This window comes from Periplaneta americana, chromosome 9, assembly GCF_040183065.1.
Source record: "Periplaneta americana isolate PAMFEO1 chromosome 9, P.americana_PAMFEO1_priV1, whole genome shotgun sequence".
Taxonomy (NCBI): Eukaryota; Metazoa; Arthropoda; class Insecta; order Blattodea; family Blattidae; genus Periplaneta; species Periplaneta americana.
This window is the reverse complement of record NC_091125.1, coordinates 134,858,458-134,884,120: the sequence shown is the minus strand read 5'-3', so window position 1 is coordinate 134,884,120 and position 25,663 is coordinate 134,858,458.

Genomic DNA, 25,663 nt, shown 5'->3' with positions numbered 1-25,663 from the left:
TAACATTAATGCTCTAGTCTATTTTCTTTTTATCTTAACTCACATTAATACAGTACACTTGCTGAAATAGAAATTCAATTTTAATTTAAAATATGTACTGTATTAACTCATTGTAAATAGATAACGTAATCAGTGTTAAGGTATTGTAAATAGTGAAGTCAGTATTAGTGGAAATGTAAGATAAGTATTGTAAATAGTAAAGTCAGTGTTGAGAAAGTGTCAGGTAAATAGTGTAAATAGCAATCAGTGTTTGTCAAAGTGCCGGTGGCAGTATAATGTGTGTAGTGCAAGAAAAAAAAATGAACGAAGAACAGAGTGCTGAAACTAGTTAAAGTCTAACAGGGTTATTAACCATGTCACAAAAATAGTATACACTACAAGCTCGCCTGGATTGGCTCACCAAGCGAGTACACTTGAGCCATCCCTGTCGAGGGGGTTCTAACCCCATCACAGGAGGCCTGTGCCCAACATGGGACATCATGGCTAACATTCATTCACTGTATTAACTTTGTGACACACCTTAACTATGGTAGTGTGGATTCGAAATGAAGTGGTCGGGTCAAAGAACCATTTAAGAGTAAAAAAATAGAACAAATAAAACTCTACAAAAACATCTGAACACACAAACAACACAAACAAATACAACCACACAGGAGTATACAAACTCAAATGTAACACTTGCAACAACTTCTACATAGGACAGACAGGCAGATCATTTCAAACACGTTACAAAGAACACATCACAGCCATAACAAAATTAAAAAACACCTCCACATATGAAGAACACATCACAAATGCTAACCACACCTACAGAGACATCAACACAGACATGGAAATACTACATATTCAACTAAAAAGCCAGAAACTAAACACACTAGAACAATATGAAATATACAGACACACAAAAACACACCCCCAGTGAAATTCTCAACACACACAATTAAATTTTAGAACACATACACTCTTTAACTCCACTTTACACCACACGAACACACCCTCACAGGAAACAAAACAAGAGGCATCAAGACCAGCAACGACCAGTTCTGAAGATGATAGGTCGAAACATGTAAACAAGGTACGTTAGAATTTAACTCAAACTTTTATCATACATATTCCTTAAAAAAAAAAAAAAAAAAAAAAAAAACTGATTTTTCACACTCTTCTATAACACGCGCACTTTTCCCAACATGCAACATTGCTGCAAGAACATTATCAAAGTTTCTGAAATGTTTCTCCGTCACATATCCACATCTCTGACACGCATATATTAGGATGTCTTTGAGGACAGGTGAATGAAACTGATGATACACAACGAATGTAATGTCATTATGAAGTCCCTATCGTGGAATGTGTCTGGGACGTTTTCACAGATAATTTTATGTCTGAATTACTCTTCTAGCCTTCGAATTACAATTTTATATTACCTAAAACAGTACACAGCCAAGGTTTGCACAAATTTGGAGTTTTTGAAGCAATAATTTGCTTGCCTGCCGATCAAGAGTTGCGCTCGGGTGGGGGGTTCGATTCCCGCTTGAACTGATTACCTGGTTGGGTTTTTTCCGAGATTTTACCCAACCGTAATGCAAATCTCAGGTAAACTATGGCGAATCCTCGGCCTCGCCAAATATCACCTCCCTATCACTAATTCCATCGACGCAAAATAACCTCGTAATTGATACAACGTCGTCAAATAATCTAGTAAAATAAGTATGTTAGGTGAATAATACAATGCGCGCAGTTCTGTGTTGTTTCTCCACTCTCCTGTAACTTCATCCCTCTTAGCTCTGAATATTTTTCTGAGTACCTTACTTTCGAACACTTTTTATCTCTGTTACTAAAAGTGAGAGTCCAAGTTTCAAACCATACTGAACAGTCAGTAATATAACTCTTTTATAAATTCAGTTTTTCAGAAAGCAGACTAGATGGCAAAAGTTTCTCAACCGAATAATAGCAGGCATTTCACATATTTATTCTGCGTGTAATTTTCTCTCGAGTGTCATTTATATTTGAGCCGTTCAGAACAGAAGTGGTGTAAGTCAAAATTGGGTAATGAATCCCACAAAAATTCCCCAGTTTTCCAAATGTTACAGTTATACAATAAGTTACATCCTCATCCGAATGTTGATATTTTCAATATGAATTTCTCTAGATACAGAATTATTTGTTATTGTGACAGCGACGTGAGATTCTAACTCACGACCAGCGTCCCGCAAGAAAGCAGATCGCACAGGCTCCACGGAACACTCTGTGACGGCGCGCGGTGGAGAGAAGAGAGGGGGTGTATTACGTCAACGCGACGAGAGTGCGCGCGCATCTGGTGCTGGTAGAGAGGAGAGGGCTCTGGATTTTTCTGGAGTGCCATCTCTGGAGACGCGTGGAACTTTCGAGGCCACGTCGCTGTTATTATAAAAGAAGAAACGCCAGCGAACTCGAGCAGAGTTTTCAGTTGATTAATCAGCCAGTCAGTGACTAAGCCAGAGCAAGCAAGCCAGTCTTGTGTACCGGAGTTCGACTCGAGTGTGCGTCCGCAACTGTTGTCAGCATCCGAGGACCTGAGTTCGAGTGCAGTGGACCGCAGTTGTAGGGACCTGAGTTCGAGTGCAGTGGACCGCAGTTGGAGGGATCTGAGTTCGAGTACAGTGAACTGTCTCTGAAGGTCTGTGGTTCGAGATGCTGTGAACTCGAGTGACTGAGCTAGAAGAACTGTGAACTGAGAACTGATAGTTCTGATTTGTAAATAGTGCTTTGTAAATATTAGTTAAGATTAACAGTTCATTGTGTTCGTACTAGTCCAAGTAAATTGTCATTGTCGTCGGTGGAGTGCTATAACGAATACTGTGTTGAGTGAAAATCCAATTGTTGACTAGAGCGTTTAAGGCGAATTGTAGAAAAGAATTATTGTTGTGAGGAATAAATTACATTGTTGTTACCAAAATAAATTCACATTATCATATTTTACAGAATATTGTTGTTAGTTAATTTGAAGCTACTTTCACACCTTATTTCAATTTCTCTTTTTTTCTTTCCCTTTTTTCTATTATGTTTCAGTTTTTCATAAGTGTATGTTTCCTTTTCCTTGTTTATGTTTTATCAATTAAATTGTTAGTCGTGAACATTGTAATTGGGCTTTGCCTGTTATGTTCATCAACAAATGAATGAATGAATAAATAAATAAATAAATAAATAAATAAATAAATAAATAAGTAAATAAATAAATAAATAAATAAATAAATAAATAAATAAATAAATAAATAAATAAATAAAGTAAAAACTCTGTAAAATACAGCACAAAGTAGCAATTAATATGTCCTTCGTGCTATCCACTGACTACTAATAGTTTAAATAAACAGAATATTAATTGCTACTTTGCTCTGTATTTTAAAGAATGTTTACTTCAACCTCATTACCCATTTTTTTACTTACACCACTTCTGCTCTCAACGGCTCATTTGTTACTGTTGCTCCAAGTATTTGAATTTTTACTCTTCTTCAAAGTATAAATATCCAATTTTTATAATTCCATTTCGTACTATGTTCTGATCACGAGACACAATCATGTACTTTGTATTTTCGGGATTTACTTTCAAACCAATCTCTTTACTTGCTTCAAGTAAAATTGCCGTGTTTTTCCTAATAGTTTGTGGATTTTCTTCTAACATATTCATGTCATTCGCAAAAACAAGCAGCTGATGTAACCCACTCAGTATCAAACTCTTTGTTTTCCTGGACTTTCCTGATGGCATATTCTAGAGCAGGGGTCATCAGCACAATGCACCCTCGGGCTAGCGTCTCTTACCCGCGGATAAGACATTGCATTGGCGTGCATCCATGGCTGATGGAGGGTATGCTTTCTCCTTCTTCCTGCGGGACAAAATTCCGGCACATCCGGCGACGCTGATACAACCTCTGCAGTTGCGATCGTCGTTAAATAAAACATAACATTAACATTTCTCCCTCTCCCTTCTGCGCGACGGTGCATATTAGGATGCACTTCTTACCATTTACCCATTTCAGCGAATGCTGACGACGACTGTTCTAGAGAAAAGTTAAAAAGCAAAGGTGATAGTGGATCTCCTTGCTTTAGTCCGCAGTTATTTGCAAACTATACGGATTCTGCTGTACGTTTCAATGAGACACATTTTAATTAGTCGAGGTATTAAGTTATTAGCATAAAGAGACTTGAGTTGCGGGAAAATCTCTCCGTTTAATCCTGGTGACCGTCAAATAATAACGTTATTCAATCCTAAAAAATATCCGTTCAAATCTTTTATCGGGGCCGCTTAGATACGTGGTTTCAGGTCAAATCAATACTGCACGAGTATACTTGAACACTACATAAGCCAAAGGTTCATCATAATTTCGTTGAATGAATGAAGTTACGACATGTGTGCCATATCTCAAAGTGCGCTCTTATGTGAATATAGGCTTGGGACGTGTCTCCACTACTTCCAGCAGGATAAAGTCCAAGCTTCAGGAGTGCCGAAAGATCGTATATAGAGGCCATTTTCTCCCTCAGTAATCTTTTATATCCTTAATCGGCCTGGATCTGTTCCACGAAACCAAACTGTCTTCTTCTGAACTCGCTGCCAGCGTCGGTTCTTATATTCCTTCGTAATGGTTAATGTCAGATATTCATCTGCTTTCAGTTTCAATAAATAAAATTCTCCACAGCAGTGCTGTACAATGGTGTTGTTGCTACTGTTGTCATCAGAGTTGTTTGAAGTTCGGTGTGTAATCCCACATTGAGAACAGAAAAACGTGTTTCCAAATTCCAAATATTCTTTCCACATAGTTCTGTGTCTTGATTTCTACTACATTATAATATTGTTGTGCTCTTGTTTTCTAATGTAAATATGGATCTAGTACGTAATAACTAGAGAACGGATTTCTAGGTGCTAAAACAGAGATTTAGGACTTTATAAAATCTAATTTAATACTTTTATTTATTTATTTATTTCATTTATTTATTTATTTATTTATTTATTCTGGTGTAGTTAAGGCCATCAGGCCTTCTCTTCCACAACACCAGGAATACAAATACAATAACAGAAATAAAAAGGAAAAAAAAACACTATAAACGAAGTAAAGTCACACAAAAATATACACAGGTTGCAGTCACACTAACTTTAAATGAGTGATTAAGTATAATTAATTGTATCCTAATTAACTAACATAAACAAGAAACTTGCGATTTTAATCTGGAGTAAAAAAAACACAAATCAACACTTCTAGCAATATCTAAAAAGCATTAAACAAGACAAAATTTTCCAATTTAATTTTGAATTGTGATAAAGTCCGGCAGTCCCTGACATCATTAGGTAGCGAATTCCAGAGACGAGGTATTTCTACAGTGTAGGAGGATGAGTATAGAGACGTTCTATGATGAGGGATAGAAAGAAGTGCTTGATGTCGGTTTCGAAGAGTTGTAAGAAATTGAAAGCGCGATAACAGATAATTCGGAGTAGAAGTATGCATGATTCTAAATAGAAGAGACAGTGAATGTATTGTTCTTCGTTCCTTCAGACGCACCCATGAAAGTAACTGGAGGGAAGGTGTTATATGGTCAAATTTACGAGTATTGCAGATGAATCGTATGCACACATTATGAACACGTTGTAGTCTCTCAGCTAAGAGTGAACTTACATTAGTTAGTAAGGAATCGCAATAATCAAAATGGGGCATTACAAGCATCTGAATAAGATTCTTTTTTAGTCTAAGTGGTAGAAATTCTTTCATATGAAACAAAGAGTGAAGTTGAGAAAATATTTTTTTGCAAGTGTGTGTTACTTGGGTGTTCCAATTTAGATCGCTATCCATAAAAATGCCAAGATTTTTAACTGTTTCACTGTATTTAACAATAATCCCATTCAATGTTATATGTGGTATAGTACCACTATCAAGAGTACTTCGTAGACGATTATGTCCCATTACGATTATTTGCGATTTCTCTGGATTTAACCTTAATCCAAATTTGTGTGACCACAGTGAAATCGAATTTAAGTCTTCGTTTATTTTATTTACTGCGTCACTAGTCTCATCAGGGTGGAAATGCAAATAAATTTGCAAGTCGTCAGCATACATATGGTATTTGCAGTGTTTTATCATTTTAGTCACGTCATTAATAAAAATCATGAAGAGTAAAGGCCCGAGAACTGATCCTTGTTGAATTCCACATTTCACGACACACCATCTTGACTTTTAGGAGTTTATATAAAATTACTTACAGTTTTAGAGTAGCCGGAGGTACATTGCCGCCCTCACATAAGCCCGCCATTGGTTCCTATCCTGATCAAGATTAATCCAGTCTCTTTCACCATATCCCACCTCTCTCAAATCCATTTTAATATTATCTTCCCATCTATGTCTCGGCCTCTCCAAAGGTCTTTTTCCCTCCGTCTTCCCAACTAACACTATACAAGCATTTCTGGATTTGCCCATCTCAAACGTTTGGATTTAATGTTGCTAATTTTGTCAGGTGAAGAATACAATGCGTGCAGTTCTGCGTTGTGTAACTTTCTCCATTCTCCTGTAACTTAATCCCTCTTAACCCCAAATATTTTCCTAAGCACCTTATTCTCAAATACCCTTAACCTATGTTCCTCTCTCAAAGTGAGAGTCCAAGTTTCACAACCATAAAGAACAACCGGTAATATAACTGTTTTATAAATCCTAACTTTCAGATTTTTTGACAGCAGACTGGGTGATAAAAGCTTCTCAACCGAATATTAACAGGCATTTCCCATATTTATTCTGCGTTTAATTTCCTCCCGAGTATCATTTATATTTGAAGAGTCCACTGCAAGAATGATGGATGTCACTTTCTTGTCGAAAATCAACCAAGATTGTCAATGCATAGCTTAAGACATATAGAATGTACATAGAGAGTTATATGGCATTAACACTGATAGTCATTGTCCAGTAATGATCGGAAAATCACAGTTAAGCTTTGAGCGCTAAGCATTTCAAACTTTCAATTGCTTCTCCTGCAAAATGTATTCCAAACGACATCCATCATTCTTGGAGTGGACTCTTCATTTGTTACTGTTGCTCCACCTCTTCAAAGGATAAATTTCCAATTTTTATATTTTCATTTCGTACAATATTCTCGTCACGAGACATAATCATATACTTTGTCTTTTCGGGATTTACTTCCAAATCTATCTCTTTATTTGCTTCAAGTAAAATTCCCGTGTTTTCCCTAATCGTTCGTGAATAGTGTTTTATAAAGTGTAATGTATGTATATTAGGTATGAAAGGTTTTGTTCATTTAGCTTTTATAGTAGCTGAGATAAAAAAAAATGAATTCCACTAATTTCTTGCAGGGGAATGATGTACCACTCCCCTTAAGCGACGGTCGTCCAAAAAATAATATGCAATACACATTATGTTAAGTGCGTAATAGAATCTCGGAAACTGAAAAAACGAAATTTCGCTGTTAAGTGTTAACATCTGTTAATGAAGCGACTGCTGAATCTGTGTTAAGTCGTTGCTAGGATACTACCGTACTGAAAGTAACGTAAGAGTATTGCTGGTGAGTTTTAATTGAATCGCAATCACAGTTATCTTGAGATTCTGTTGAGAAGCGCTGTGGATTGTTTGTGGGTGTAATGCATTCAACGTCGGCTCCGTACCCCAGAGGTCCTGATGGCGGAAGCTGGTGGGTCTCAGATGTACACGGAGTCTTTAAGTAATCCATTTCCTTCCCCGACCCAATCTCTGCGCTCCCTCGCGAACTCCCCACATTGTTTCACCTATCAACCACTCTTTATCCCTCTTAACCCTCTTTCTCTCTCTCTTCAATCTCCTCCCCGCTTCCATTCTCCGAGTCTTCAAAAAGTTTCTTCCCATTATTACTTTAAAAGCTTATAAAAGAAGCGTTCCTCTTTTCTGTAAGGCGCATTGCATGGTGGGGAATAAATTAGAAGACTTTTCTCTTACTCGTCTTCTTCTTTCCACAGATTAGAAAAAAATTTCCTATCTCTCTCTTGTCTATCTCTTTCTGGTTCTTTTGTAGCTTCCATGTACAAACTCTGTTCCGTCTGATTTTTGTGGCAGGATGTCGATGTCTGAAAGTAAATTGCAACGTTGAGATACAGTTCTGTAAATATAATATAACATTATAGACATCATTTATGTATTACCTACTTAGTTTTGTTCCTATGCTGTCGTAGAATTTTGTGTTACACTATTTGAATGTATGTATGTATTTATTTACACTGCAAGTGGGCAAGCACCCGGTGGCAGTGGTATATACAATATAAACAATACACAGTTAAAATGATAAGCAATACACAATAAAATTTACAATACATAATAAAATTTACAACACATATACAATTTTATACACAATACAATAAGAATACACAATACAATTTAACACAATAATAATAAAACATAAAATAAAACACCTAATTTTACAACACAACCTACATAATTATGTATAGGTCCTACATAATTTTCAATAATCTTTCACTTTACTCTCATCTCATTCCCTGTAGTGGCACTATGACGCATTTCACTGACACTTTAGCACACATTTCACTGACACACTGTAACACATTTCACTGACACTATAGAACACATTTCATTGACGCTATAAATTATCACTGATCGGAACTGTTCACTGCACTGTAAAACCATAACTTCACTGACTCACCTCGCTTCACTGATACAACAGTTCAAATAAGTCTAATAATTGCATTCTTATGCATACTTATAAACAGAACTACATTTAAACTAAACATTTCTAGTCTAAGGCCCTCTTACACGCTAGTTTTAAATAATTTACAATTCAAACCAAGGAAGTAAACTCGTCAGGCTAGATAAATACATGCCACCTTAAAAAAATTAAATGTTGAATGTCACCTTAATTTTAATTTTCACTTTATACACAACTCTTTAAATTATTCTTGAATCTCCTTAAGGAAGGACAGCCCTCAAAGACCGCTGCAGGTAGGTCATTCCAATCATTTATAGTTCTATTTAAAAATGAGAATTTACCTACATCCGTTTTCTGTTTCCTACATTTGATTTTAAAATCATGATCGTTCCTACCATAGTACGTTGGCTTTTCTAACCGAGCCGTTATGTCTAACCGAGCCGTCTTTGTACTATTGCTATAGATAGGGGGAGGTATTTATGGAGATTAATTTTATCATTTGTGTTTTTTAATATTGGTGTCGGCGGAGATTGTTGGATATTGATTTGTACTCTTGACGGAGATTAATGGAAATTTTGGAAAATACAATTTTTTGGAATTGGAGTATTAACTCATGTTTATTTATTATTTATTTATTTATTATTTTGCTAATAATTGTAAAATAAAATATAATATATACAGAAGAACTTTAGCTCGCCCCTGAAAGAGTAGAACTCGTGCTCAGGGGCGGATTCCTGAATTTAAATTAATAATTATACAATACAATTTGTCTTATGTCTACTGTGCAATTATAGTATATAAATTTAAATTTACAATTTTTCAATTTTTATAAAATCCATACATAACTTTTAAAATTTAATACTAGAACTATTAGAATTGACAAGATTAGGATATTTAAATATAAATTTGTTATATATTCTTGGGCCTAAATTACTACTATGATTAAATACTGTAACAGTGTTGCATTTTGGTTCAAACAATCTTAAAGGATTCATACCTTTTGTTTCATAACTATGAGAATACAATTCAAAATTATTTCGATTTTATGTATGCATTTTATTAATACAATATAATATTTTTGCCTTACGTTAAGTACATTGAAGTCTAGAAACAAATTTTGAGATGGAAAATCAATAGGTTTATGAAGACATATTTTAATTATTTACTTCTGTAATAAATAAAGTGGATTAAAATTGGATTTAAATGAGCTACCCCATCCTTTAATTCCATACATAATTACTGATTGAAATAAAGTTAAATATATTGTATGTAATAAACTTATTGACAAGTAATTCCTCAATAAAACAAAATAATATACTATTTTACGTAATTTATTACAAAGGTAATTAATGTGTTGATTCCATTTTAAGTGATTATCGAAAATTATGCCTAAATACTTAACTTCAGAGGACTCTTTAATAATCGGACATTTACACTGTATAAGACAACAATCAGAATTATGTAACTTAATACTTAATATTACTTTCCAAATAATTCTGCAGTGCTTGGAAAAAGTGACATAAGTCAGTTTCCACAAACCTTTTTTGATAATTTATTGACAACTTACACTGGTTTATGTCGATTTGATTTTTTTCTGCATGAATTATTGTAATGGGATAAATACTTATGTATTTTTTTTCCAAGCGAGTAGATGTTTCGTAAGTTGTCAATAAATTATCAAAAAAGGTTTGTGGAGACTGACTATGTCACTTTTCCCAAGCACTGTACAATTAATATTATAGGTTCGTTGGATTCTGACAAAGGTGACGTATGGCCAATAGATATTTGTTTTGATTGAGACTGTATTTAACATAGATTCATTAAAAACGAAAAAAAAACTTGCAACTCTCAAATTAACACTTTTAAATTATTAGTGAAATGTTGAATTCTCCGTCTTTTGAGTTCGCTAATGTAAACAGAACACCTGGAATACCATGTAATGCAGCCTACTTGAATGTAGGCCTATAACAAATTCAAGTGAAAAAAAAAAATCCGAAAAAACTCAGATTATGAAATTCGTTATAAAACGACGCAATAGTAATAATTCGCGAATGTGTTTTTAATCTGCTATTAGAACTCTATTTCGCGATCTATCGCGATTGTTTTATCCGTAAAGATTAGTAAAAATCTATTGCATAGCTATCATGTTGTGATTTTTCGCGATCTCCATAAATACCTGGCTCTGGTATAGAGCTTTTGATATAACAGACTCGAGTCCTTTCTGGACTGTTATATTATAAACAGGGTCACAAAAACATCAAGTGTACTCTTTCTGCTCTAACTGTGCACTCGTGACTTCGGGCAGAGGGGAGCTAACCGGTATAATATTATTCATAGCAAAAACATCCAACACATTTTAAATTAGAATATTCATTCATTCATCATTCATTCATTCATTGATACATAGTTTTCTGCCCAAGAGAAAACCCAGTATTCTCCAATCTCTCCTATATTCTTCCTTCTTCTTAGTCTCCACATTTGATCCATGTATCTTAATATTGTTTATCATCTGATATCTTCTTCTATCCCGAACTAGTCAAGTGATTTGTGTGGAGTGTGGTATTTTATGGGACAGAAACATGAACATTACGACGAAGTAAAGAGAACGACTAGAAGCATTTGAAATGTGGATACGAAGAAGTATGGAGAGGGGGAAATGGACAGACAGAATAAAAAACAAAGCTGTACTAGAAAGAGTGGATGAAGAAAGAATAATGCTGAAACTGATCAGGAGGAGAAAAAGGAATTGGCAGCTTACTGAAGGGTGCATTGGGATGAGTGGTGAACGGAAGAAAAGTTCAGGGCAGACGACGAAATCAGATGATATACAATATTAAGATACCTGGGTCGTATGCAGAGATTAAGAGGAAGGCAGAAAATAGGACAGATAGGAGAATACTCGATTTGCAGTGAAGGATCTGTCCTTGGGCAGAACGGTACGAATGAGTTAATGAATTAGATTTTACACATGAACGAATTTCTTATGCAAGACTCCGATCTGTTTTTCCTTTGTTTTGTTTGCTTGTAGCTATTTGTCTGTTTATAGATCACGTGTAATAAATAATCTATAACAATGACTTATTCAGGAGGTAAATTAGGTACAAAATAAATGTCCTTTCCCTAGTCGTGTGAACCAGGCACTGACCGAAATGGACTTAGACTAATTTACGCTACAGGAGTGTAGTCATTTTTTGTGCCTAAGACTCTACGGATGTAATGTAATTCTATATATAAGTTGTATTGTGTAAATGGCAGCTATTTGAACAAGAATAGTTTGTCTAGCGAGCAGGTTCTAAGATCTGTGATAATTATAAGTTTACCAGTACAATTTATTATAAAGCCCAGACAAATCAGGAAGCTAAAAAATTACTTAAGAAAGGGAAAAACTTTCAGGAAAATGTATAATCTTATAGTACAAAATTATAAAACTTAGCAAAATCAAGGAGCTAAATGTTGCTTAATGAATGAAACAATTTTAAAGAAAGTTTATAATCATGTTAGTAAAATGATAAAACTTAACAAAATAAATAAGTTGAAAGAATTGTTTAATAAGGGGAATATTTTCAACAAAATGTATAATAGTAATAGTACAATAAAATTATAAAATGTAGCAAAATCAAGAAGCGAAGAGGTGTTTAAGCCTAATAAGGGGAAAATTTTCAGAAACATTTATCATCGTGCACGTCATGCTTCGGCAACATCGTTAAAAACTTAAAATTGGAAGATTCATGAGGAAGTACATTGTGTATCATCAGATGGTTCTTTTAGACGGGCAGACATTATTGCTATTAACGGACGCTTAAAACGGGCTCTTGTTCTTGACCCTACTATCCGTTTCGAAAGGAACCTAAATCAGGCCACCGAAGTTGATATTGAGAAGAAGTCTATATGCGAACCTTGTCTGGCTTATCTTTCTCAAAAGTGCAACGTCCCTCTTAAACAATGGTCTGTCATTGGTTTGCTTTTTGGCAGTAGAGGTTCTATTACAAAATTCACATGGAATTATCTTAAGGAACTTCACATTCCTTTTGATTATGTAATGTCTATTCTTATAAATATTATCAAGGATTATCTTCAAATATTACATTATCATCATCTCTATTTCAATTAATCCACTTATATTTGCCTTCAACAATTAACTTTCTTTTTTCTTTAATAATTCAAATCACATTATATTGTACATGTTTATTGTATTCAGGACCCTTGTGGTCATTCAAATTCTTTGAGTTGATTGATGTCTTTAATGAATAAATAAATATCAGTACAATTCTAAAACTGAATAAAACCAATAAGCTAAAAAAAAAAAAAATAAAATAAAATAAAACTGGTTGATGAGAGGCTAACATTTTTCAGATTTAAAATATTCCGATAAATTTTCGTCACTAAGTAAAAGTGTAAGAACAACTCAAAGTTTATATACAGGCAATTAACTTAAAATGATAGCTTAAGACGGAATTTTGTAGGAATTAACCATCGGATGAGACAGGAGTATTGTGTTCACCCACAGTGTTGAACTTTTATATCGACGATATTATAAGAGTTATTTTCTTATTCTTCCAGTATTTCTCATGTTTTCTGCGTTGTGGCTTCGTCTGAAGATGTACTGCGTTCATCCCTGCGAGTCGTCCTCATCCTTTTCCTCCAGAAGGCCTACATGCTGCCAGGATTTTGGTAAGTCTCCCTTCATTCTGAAAATATGCTCACTTCACTTTCTTCTTCTTAGATTTTTGAACTATCAAAACAGAGCTTGTGTTTTACATCATATATGTTTGTCTGTTTGTTACGAAGAATGACGTCGATTGTCACTGTTAGAGTTTTCATTTTAACTGACAACTCTGATCCCAGCTGTTTGGTATGTCATAATTTTGCTTCACTTATCTCTGAATGTTTTTTTACTAAATGATATTCTTAAATATCCATAAAATCTCACTACTTTCCTTCTCTGATTCCGGTTTTCTTGGATGACAACTTTGCATTTCAATTGTTGCGTGAACCTTGTATTAGGATGACCAGACTTTCAGATACAGAAAGCATTTCTAGAAGTGGTTCTATAAAGAGCTGCCTTAGGTTTTTGCTATTCGCCTTTCTCGTATCTTATAGGCCTATCTAACGTCATACCAAATCAGTAACCAGTTTTAATACAATAAAAATTTTCAAATATTTACACTAATAGCTATCGAATACAACTGCAACAAAGGAAATCCCGGTAATGTACTAATAATAATTATTATTATAATACATTTTCTAACATGACTTACGATAAGGTGTCCTAAATATAATACAAAGTCACAAAATTTGAAGTTATTTTGATGCAAAATGTAGTAGCTATATCTTGTGCAAAAAAAAAAATATTTTCAATTAGGCAAGATAATGTTTAACTAATGGGACGTTTGTACGTTGTCGATACACCGATGGTCCACACCTGTGGAGTAATGGTTAGCGCGTCTAGCCGCGAAACCAGGTGGCCCGGGTTCGATTCCCGGTCGGGACAAGTTACCTGGTTGAGGTTTTTTCCGGGGTTTTCCCTCAACCCAATATGAGCAAATACTGGGTAACTTTCGGTGTTGGACCCCGGACTCATTTCACCAGCATTATCACCTTCATCTCATTCAGACGCTAAATAACCTAAGCTGTTGATAAAGCGTCGTAAAATAACCTACTAAAATAAATAAAAGATACACCGATGTCTTTAAATATCCCCATAGCCAGAAATCCAAAGGATTTAGGTCAGGTGATCGGGGAGGCCATGCTATTGGGCCTCCTCTACCAATCCATCGCCCATTAAACCTCCGGGTTAGGTATTGTCTCACGAGGTGTAGAAAATGGAGTGGTGCCCAGTCGTGCATAAACAGAAAGATAGCCTACACCACTGAATACTATACGTACTTTATCCACTCTCAAAACATGCTCAATTGTTTTGTGTTTTTAAACGAATGACGGTCATAGGCCACAATACAGTACGGCCCATATCTCAACAGACATTTGTTTTCGGACACATATACACATATTTATAGGGACTTTTTTCTAGTTTTGAACTATGCTACCTCCTGTAAAAATATGCGACACTTTTTTCAAACATCCTGTCTATATATATATATATATATATATATATATATATATAGCAATTTAATGAGTAGATCATTTTTACTGCTACCACATTAGTTTACGCCTAACTTTTCCTTTATTTTTGTTCGGAATTTGATCTCTTGTAACTTCTATTGAGTGTAAACACTATTAGATTTCATGTACATCTCTTTCCAATATAGTGAGTAGTAGATACTGAATATGAAAAAATCCGTCTAATAAATGAGGATAAATTACTGTAAACAGACTAAGAGACATCCGTCAAATCAGCCTTTCAAAATGGCGAAGATCTCTTTTTTTATATAAACTCTTGAAATATACAGTATATTTTTCTGTTAGCCTACATATCACAGTGGCTCCTGTATGTAGAAAGTGTGTACTGGATGGTATACTGTATAATGCACCTATTATATTTGCACAGTGTATGCTGTTATTAACTATTTCCTCGACATCATTTCAGCAATTTCTGCTTTATAAATAATTACATAATTAATTTCGTATCAAATAACCATGGGTTTGTAAATAAGAAAAACAATTCATCATTGAGAGAAAATGTAATTTACTTTTGTGGACACCAGTTATTAGATAAATTACATTTCATTTAACAATAAATATTTTCCTACAGTTTCATAATATTTTTGTTATTCTAAACAACAAATTAACAGTGCAAACCTCGCCACTGGTTATATTACTGTTCAATGGATTCGTTCGATATTGGGTAAGAGGCTCTATGAGCCACGGAATCAACTGCGAAATTATAACACAGGAAAGAAATGGTTGTTCCCTCCAAGGATTGGAATAGTAATATGGGTTACAAGAGCGGTATGTTAAAGTTTTCATGTTCGAGGAAAAGTTTGAAAAAGCGAAATGTAGTTGAGCTTTTTTAATTTCCGAGAATTGAAAGAAAACATACCGCTCGTGTATCGTACATTATGTTGTGCGAAGATCGTTTATTACATACCTGAAAGAAGAATTTCTAATTAGTTGCAATGAAATCTCCATCTTGGTTTCTGTTCAATGACGGCAAATTTGCAAAACAAAAATATCTATCTTCAACATTGTTGCTTTAAAATGTTTTCTGTGTTTACTATACTCCAGCAGGCCGTGATATATGTCTGTCTTCCCCCCCCCCCCAGTCTATAAATGCGAACTTAAAACAAACGGTAAGGTTATGTAATGATTTATTTTTCATTTTAATATTTTAACAATATTATTTATATAACATATTGCAGTAATAACATCGGCAAGTTGATTTGTTGATTTTTTCACGGCTTCCTTAATGTTACTTGCATCACGAATTCAGTAACTTTAGTGGAGTTGTAGAGTTTACTTAATTTTGCAAATATTTAAAAACAATAATTAACAGTGCAATTTAGGTGAAATTGCAGTGGTAAGTTTCCAATTTATAATTATTACTATGTTAAACGTCTCTAAAAATAATGTTAAAAGCCTAAAGCAGTAAAATGAATGTCGCGCTTAAGCGGTAAGAAGAGGGAAATTGTTATGCGTGTTACGTTGGGAATACTGAACGTGGAATTTTAGACTTTCCGCGGATTGGTTTTGTGCGGAAACCAAGCAAATACGCACGATCTCGCACAAATGTAGTTTACAGTCTGTGGTCAGTTGGTTTGAAAGTAGCAAATAGCTCTTCATAATTCTGTGTAAAGTTAGAAAACGAAAATAATAATTGACGGGACTATATAACATGTGAATAGTTCGGAGTTAGATTATCTCATTATGTGCTTAATATGAGACAGATACAAAGAAGATATACTTTTTTTTTGCCGTAGCAGGAATATTAACTACTAAGTACTTATTAGATTTGTGAACTGAATAAACACCCCGCTTGTGAAACAATTTACTAAGCACAAGATAATGCTGTAGTGAAGTATAATAATAATAATAATAATAATAATAATAATAATAATAATAATAATAATCGTCATCATCAATATCATCATTAAAATAATATATATCACTCGTATCAGCCTTTTATCTCGAAAACTATGTGATACTGGTTGTTCATAAAAAAATGCTGGTAACCAAAACCTATGTAAAAAATCGATTGCTGGTAGTACCATTTCCCGTAACAAACCGGAAGTAGGGGTACCTGTGGTCAACTACGAAATTTAAAATAAGAACACGGGTCATTGAAGGTACTATTAGAAACTATTTTTCAAAAGAAACAACTTTCACTGAAACTTTTTTTTTCTCAAACTTTTATTGTTTTCTCACAAAGAAACAAAAATAGTATCTTCTGGGAAATGCTGTATGTTGTTTATGTACGTACACTATTCATAGTAAGTGCTCAAAATGTACATCACCCTGTGCTAAACAATGTTCCGATCACCTCCTAACATCCGTGATTGCACTTAACCTCACCTGAGAAACCCACAGGTCTCTATTTATTCTTTATTTCATGTCTTCTCTAGTTGTTGGACGCACCTGGTAGAACATGTTTTTAATTCTCTCCCACAAGAAGAAGTCATTTGGAGCGAAGTCAGGAGTTCGGGCTGGCCAAGCTACTGCTCATCCTAATCCAATCCACCGTAGGGGAAATAACTAGTTAATAATTCATCGAACCCTACGTGAAAAGTGAGCCATACAGCCGTTCTGCTGAAGCCACATCATTAACCGAAGCGCAAGGGAATTATCATGAAGTAACTGCTGCATAATGTTTCGGAGAAAGCGTGCGTTCTACCATTCAAGTTCTCCTCAAAAAAGTATGGTTCTATGACTCGGTGTCCGAGGAGGCCACACCATGTGTTGAGGTTCCACACGTGCTGGTAATCCACTTCACGTAGCCAGTGTGGATTAACCGGAGACCAGTAATGGGCATTGTAGAGATTCACCTGACCATTACTTTTGAAAGTTGCCTCGTCAGTCCACAGAATTCTGAGCTCGAAATCACGGTCCGTGTTTAGAAATCAGTTGCAGAAATCAACACAAGTCTGGAAGTCATGTTCCCCAAGTTCCTGATGGAAATGAATATGGTATGAATGAAATTTGTTGTCTTTCAGTATTCTAAATACTTTATTATGATGCAATCCTGAGTCACGGGCAAGCCTTCTTGTGGTGGAGAATTAAAGACATTATTAATTACAATTAATACGGAAAACACCTAACAAAGAATAATTGAATATAATTAAATATATAATAAGTAAATTGATGACTAGAATTATTAAGGAAGTAAATATGTACTGTAATAGACAGTATTAAAATATGAAACCAAGAGTAGCTAAATATCTACGGAAATATGATAAACGAAATATATTTGACTTTATTATAATTACGTAAATAATAATTTTAGTCACTAAGTGAAAATTTACCTCTGAATGAAGTTCTGGCTGATGTGTACATCTATTATCAGGCAGTAGATCTCACTTGGCGATATGTGTCAGAGAAAAAACAATTGTTTGTGTACATGTGAATTCTGAGTAGTGTAATATGTAACTAATCAGCGATGTATGCAATGGAGGGGGAAAGGAACCGACCATCCTATCATATCATCTCCTGGCGTAGTTGCCTCATAAGTTGTGTCATTTTGGTATCACTTGTGAGGTTCAGACCTGTCTTCGGACAGTTGACTAAACAACAAGTGAAAGTTCAATTGGAAACAAACACATGACAAATGGAAAATAAACTGTACGTTAATGATGAATTGAGGACCGATTTTGCAAAACTTGCTAACTGCAAAATTTGCAAAATTGAGATTTTGATGGATTCGTTAACATAAGGCAGGTCTCTACATGATGTTCAAGGCGTCTTAGTAAAATTGGGTTATTTCTCTTCATTGTATGTATCAAAGTGTGATCGTTTTTTCAAAACTTCCTTTCTGCTGTAGTCTAGGTGAGAGTTACAGCAAAACTTGCTTACTGTAGTGTTTTGTCTCTCCTGTAAAATTAAGTTTTTTTCAGTTAGTAAGTTTTGCAAAAACGGTCCTCAATTATAAACATGATCTGTACAGTATACTAAGTAACAATTATAAGTAAATTTAAATTTAAACTCAAATACTGAATTGATATTCAGGAGAGATTCAATAAATGCATGAAAATGCATGAAGCGTATAATAGATAAATATAGGTTACTTACTTACAAATGGCTTTTAAGGAACCCGAAGGTTCATTGCCGCCCTCACATAAGCCCGCTATCGATCCCTATCCTGTGCAAGATTAATCCACTCTCTATGATCATATCCCACCTCCCTGAAATCCATTTTAATATTATCCTCCCTTCTATGTCTCGGCCTCCCCAAAGGTCTATTTCCCTCCGGTCTCCCAACTAACACAATATATGCATTTCTGGATTCGCCCATACGTGCTACATGCCCTGTCCATCTCAAACGTCTGGATTTAATATTCCTAATTATGTCAGGTAAGCATATAATAGAAAAATAGATATAAATAAAATGAATTCACTAATGTGAAGAAATAAGAAAATTTAGTATAAATTCGTTACAGAAATATGTCTAACAAAACAACAAATTCCACAATTTGGGACATCTGGCCGAAATCTACGGCTGACCACTAGGATCCAGAATACAAAGCAGAGGTTAAATGAAAAATACAATATGGTTGCGGAGAGAATACGGAACAATGATAAATTTAAAAATAAAGTACAATTTGATTTCGGAGAAACATGAGATGAAAATACATTGAAGAGCAATTAAATGAAGTGAAAAAAATTACATAGTATTATACAAGTGATTGTGTAAAATGGATAATGAATCTCTCAATACCATTAGACAAATTTTGTTAATGTCCTCATTAGAATATTTAAGAGAAAGGAGAATGGTTTTGGTTAACTTAAATGAAGTTCCCCTAGCGCCAAAAAGAAGTTCTTTCACTTCCCATGTATTAATATTCATTTTTTTATCTCTCACTGAAGTGAGGAATACATTGGTTGTAAATAGACTTCTTTTCATAGTTAACGTTATTGGCTTGTTGGTCATCCTTCTCAAAACGGACAGTGGGGTCAAGGCAAATAAGTAGACAAAATAAGTGAGTAATAATAAATGTTCAAATAAAACTAATGTTAATTCCTACAACAACTTAACAAGCAATGAAACAGAAATGTTACATTACCAGAGCAGCTCAATTGCTGTGTGAAAACTTGCAAATCCCTCCCTGTTTAAGTTAGGAGCTCTGTGAAAGCCATCCCATATTTATTGTAGCTGATGTAAACACAGTTTGGTGACAATTTAATTTCCCGGAGACGCAGTCCCGCTGTGACGTATGACGAAAGAATGAGACCTTGGGGGCTGGATAAATTAAAACCCCGACGCTGTTCTCGTCTAATTCCAACTTCCATTTTACACTTGGCTGGAACGATAGCTCAAGTCGACAACGCAGTGCAATTTTTCCAAGCCAGACCGCTGGTCTGGTTCGGAGAACTGCTGCCCACTGAATTGTAAACTCAAAAGGGTCGATGATTGAACGTTGTCATAGTAACCTACATTCCTTGATTCGAAACACTGAGTTGACGCACATCCGTCCTGCACTCACTCACTCACTCACTCACTCACTCACTCACTCACTCAGTTCGTCAATCATAGAGTCACTTTCAAAGGCAATCACTTTCTAAAGTAATATAATTAAATCGCTTATTCTTACTTACTTACAAATGGCTTTTAAGGAATCCGCATGTTCATTGCCCGCCATCGGTCCCTATCCTGTGCAAGATTAATCCAGTCCCTATCATCATATCCCATCGCCCTCAAATCCATTTTAATATTATCCTTAACATTCTATATGTATTTCTGGATTCGCCATACGTGCTACATACCCTGCCTATGTCAAACGTCTGGATTTATTGTTCCTAATAATGTGCAGGTGAAGAATACAATGCGTCCAGTTTTGCGTTGTGTACCTTTCTCCATTCTCCTGTAACTTCATCCCACTTAGCCCCAAATATTTTCCTAAGAATCTTATTCTCAAACACCCTTAATCTCTGCTTTTCTCTCAAAATGAGAGTCCAAGTTTCACAACCATACAGAACAACAAGTAGTATTCACAGTAATAAAAATTGTTAGCGAAATAATACAACAATTGGAGACTAAAAATAAATTTAGAGATAACACTGTACAGTAACTTATATGATTTCTGAAGAAGAAACAAGAGAATTGATTTGAGTATAAACAGGGTTAGGCCTATATAAAAGCTTGTAATGAATATACCGTGTGTTCATTTCAGAACTTCCCACCTTAAATAAATGAATAGCCGCCCGGAAGAAGGTTGTAACCCTCATTTCTCATAAGTAGACTTTTTCGTGATGATGCTCTGTGTGTAATGTTTGTACTTGTATTAAAATCAGCACATATGTCTGATTGTCAACCTTGCTTTAAAAAATTAAGAGTATGTACAGTACAATGTGTTTCCCCCCATTTTTTAAGAACATCGTTCTTGCTGGTTATAACCTTGTTCTGGACGGTTATTCAGTTTTAGATGTACAGGGACACGATTTTGAGGAAAGACACGTCGATTTATTTTTCTAGGAACTTTCAAATCTACTGCTGGTTGAATTTTCTATTCCATCCCTTCACCCCCATCACACTTTTGAATTTAATGTCGCATTCCATGTCTTTGGACATTTCATTTTAAAGGGGATGATAAACTTTATCTGACTACCAAAAGCAAAAGAAATCGGTGCATCCGTTTTTGAGATAAAACCAGAAACGTATCATTGATGAATTGAAGTTCAGTTGATTTTAGACCGTATTACGAAGTTTTTCTTTTTCAACATACTGTGTAATACTGTGTGCATTAGAAAACAAATCTGTTGTTTGCCTGGTATGACTGGAATTTCTGTTGTGGAATTGTCCTGCGGTGTTTTTTCTTCAAGTTTATTTATACATACTTTAAACATTTTAGATCATATCGCGTGTATAGGTTCTTTCGGTATTTTTCTGTTGTCATTTATTATAAATGGCTTGTATTCATTTTTAATCCCTGTGATCGTATTATTGTTACTCATTAAATGATAAAATAAATCGGTCCATTCATTTCTGAGATGGAGCCAGAAACATATGAGGTTTCCACTTCTCTTTGCACAGCGATAAGACTGTAAGTTGACCAGCACTGATCTACCCTGCTGATGACTTCTAACCAAGCCAGATCTCCTGTGTGGAGAGTTTTGTTCCATTACTTAGTATTCGCTGCCAATCCCATTACAACCATTGGCCTGTTATATCATCTCATGGCCTCTAAATAGTCATTCTTGTCTGTCTATCCGAACTTTTCCTTCTAAACTATAAGACGAACACACTTTCACGGTAAATGTGCAGTCTCTTAAGTATTCCATTGTGTCCTGCAGCTTACAATTTCCAACGTTATACAGGTTACATAATCAGGGTAAATGGATATGACCAGAAGGGTCGCCTAATCTCGCTCGCTATGTTGTTTGAAATAGCCTACTCTTTATACTGGTTATGTTGTTTGCAGTAGTCTACTCTGTCGGACTCACCTTGTTTAGCGTAATCTAATCTGTTGGACTGGTTATGTTGTTTGGAGTAACGTACTCTGTTGGGTTAGTTATGTTGTTTGGATCAACCTACTCTGTTGGGCTCTTTATGTTGTTTGAAGCAACCTACTCTGTTGGGCTCTTTATGTTGTTTAAATAGCGTATTCCGTTGGGTTCGTTATGTTGTTTGGAGCAGACTATTCTGTTGGGCTCTTTATGTTGTTTGGAGCAGCCTACTCTGTTGGGTTCGTTTTTTTGTTTAAAGTACGTGTTTTGTTGGACTTGTTATGTTGTTTGGAATAGCGTACTCTGTTGGGTTCGTTATGTTGTTTGGAGCAGACTACTCTGTTGGGCTCTTTATGTTGTTTGGTTGAAATAGCGTACTCTGCTGGGTTCGTTATGTTGTTTGGAGCAGACTACTCTGTTGAGCTCTTTATGTTGTTTGAAGCAACCTATTCTGTTGGGCTCTTTATGTTGTTTGAAGCAACCTACTCTGTTGGGCTCTTTATGTTGTTTAAATAGCGTACTCCGTTGGGTTCGTTATGTTGTTTGGAGCAGATTATTCTGTTGGGCTCTTTATGTTGTTTGGAGCAGCCTACTCTGTTGGGCTCTTTATGTTGTTTGGAGCAACTTACTCTGTTGGACTCTCTATGATGTTTGGAGTAGCCTACTCTGTTGGGTTCGTTTTGTTGTTTAAAGTACATGTTTTGTTGGACTTATGTTGTTTGGAATAGCGTACTCTGTTGGGTTCGTTATGTTGTTTGGAGCAGACTACTCTGTTGGGCTCTTTATGTTGCTTGAAGCAACCTACTCTGTTGGGCTCTTTATGTTGTTTGAAATAGCGTACTCCGTTGGGTTCGTTATGTTGTTTGGAACAGACTACTCTGTTGGGCTCTTTATATTGTTTGGAGGAACTTACTCTGTTGGACTCTTTATGATGTTTGGAGTAGCCTACTCTGTTGGGTTCGTTTTGTTGTTTAAAGTACATGTGTTGTTGGACTTGTTATGTTGTTTGAAATAGCGTACTCTGCTGGGTTCGTTATGTTGTTTGGAGCAGACTACTCTGTTGGGCTCTTTATGTTGTTTGAAGCAACCTACTCTGTTGGGCTCTTTATGTTGTTTGAAATAGCGTACTCCGTTGGGTTTGTTATATTGTTTGGAACAGACTACTCTGTTGGGCTCTTTATATTGTTTGGAGGAACTTACTCTGTTGGACTCTTTATGATGTTTGGAGTAGCCTACTCTGTTGGGTTCGTTTTGTTGTTTAAAGTACATGTGTTGTTGGACTTATGTTGTTTGGAATAGAGTACTCTGTTGGATTCTTTATGTTGTTTGGAGCAGCGTACTCTTTTGTGCTCCTTATGTTGTTTGGAGTAGCGTACTCTGTTGGATTCGTTATGTTGTTTGAAGGAGCCTACTGTTACATTCGTTATGTTGTTTAGAGTTATGTTGTTTAGAGTAGGTACCTATTCTGTTCGACTTATGTTGTTTGGAGTAGCCTACTCTCTGCTGGACTCGTTATGTCTGCTTGTATACATACTCGGACAATTTTCAGCTGTTTTGAAAGAGATAGTTATACTTCTTTCGAAGTAGTCCTTCATAATTTAATAGTCACTCAGTGTACATATCTGCTGCACAAATTGATCTTGTGACTGTACCGCAATCAGAGAAGATATTTTACCGATTTCTTTTCCGTATACCTTGTGAAATAAATTCGGCTGCTCTTATATCTTTTCAATGCTTACTTCCCCTTATTAATTAGCGGAGCATACAAAATAGATAGATCGGGCCTCTGACAAATACAGCATCTCAGGCTATTCGGAATTATGGAGTGTGCCTTCGATCTATTCCTGCAGCCGCTTTGGGGGGCTTCTCTTGTTCCTTTGAATGGAGCAAGTAATTTTGAACCCCTGGAGGATTCTAATCTACTCTTTTGATGATTTCTCTCTCTCTATCCCCCCCATCTCTCTTTCACTTTCTGAAATCCTTATTGGGTTCCTAATGAAGGTTCATACAAAATCGTGCTTCTTTTGTTCCTCTTGCACGGTCATCTTTCCAGATTTCTCGGCCCTTCTTCCTCTTTCAAATTAGATCGTAACTTGAAGGTCTTGATAATGAGGTTGTCTTCCTATTGATTTGTTTACGACCACCGCGTCTCTCAGCTTACGTGTCCCTTGTTTGCTGTGTCGTGTTTCTTTGCTTCGTTTAGCGACATCCTTAACAAGTTAAAAACTGTTTATGAAATCTTGTATACGACAGGAAACGTTGTTCATGGTGGGTTTATAAACAAATTGAAAGGAAAGCACAAGAAATTCAAGCTGATATTATATTTTTAGTTCTTCCTCAGATGGCTTTTCAGATATGACAACAACACATACAGTACGAAATCTTGTTGTCTCTCTATAGGCCTACATACTGGAGGAAATGTTACCAATCTGGGGATCGTAAGGAAATTGGTAGTTGGTGTAAGGATTTCGATTGTGACGTCAGATACGTTACCACATCAATTTAAATATTTTATCTTTTAATCAATTATTGTTATACGATATTTTATTTATTCATCTATCATATATCTGTATGACATACCTGTTACAGTTCTACAGGGTGTTTTAGAAATACTTTGACAAACCTTGGGGGCATGTTCCTCACACCAAAACAAGGAAAAAAATTCATATAAATCATTAGTTTTTTGGTTATTAATGAACGAACATAATGAAACATCTGTTAGATATTGTCAGCTTGGTAGCAAGTGTTGAAACTTTAATCAATTCAGAAACTCATAACAAATATTCAAATGACAAATGACTGTAGTAAACAAATCTCCTTGGTAACACATAGCCATTCTACGATACAATGGGTGTATCAGCACACTTGTATCGATAACATAATTCGATTATCTAACAAAATGAATATTATTATTGGTTAAAAACTTAAGTTAAGTTGTTTGATTGTTCCTCGAAACTTTCATTGTTATGAGTTTCTGAATTGATTAAAGTTGCAATACGTGCTACCAAGCTGACAATATCTAACATGTTTCATTATGTTCTTTCATTAATAATTAAAAATTTAAGAATTTTCGGACATATATTTATATGAACTTTTTTTCTTGTTTTGTTGTGAGAAATATGCCCCCAAGGTTTGTCAAAGTATTTCTGAAACACCCTGTACATTGTCTCAAAAAAAAAACTTGCACAATACACACAACAAGATCAATTTAATAAACCATTAATTTTAACTTCCTCTTCCCATTTCATCTTTACTATCGTTAAAATTGCCAAATTTATTTAACTCTCTTATATTAGTAATATTATTTAATTTCCTTTTATGCTACATATCTATTCATACTCAAAAAATTTTATCTAATCACTTTTTCCTTTTATTGTCTGTTTCTTGACATTCTAATAATATATGGAACGCGTCTTCTCCCATGCCGCAAAGAGGGCAGATATCCTTCCCTATGGTA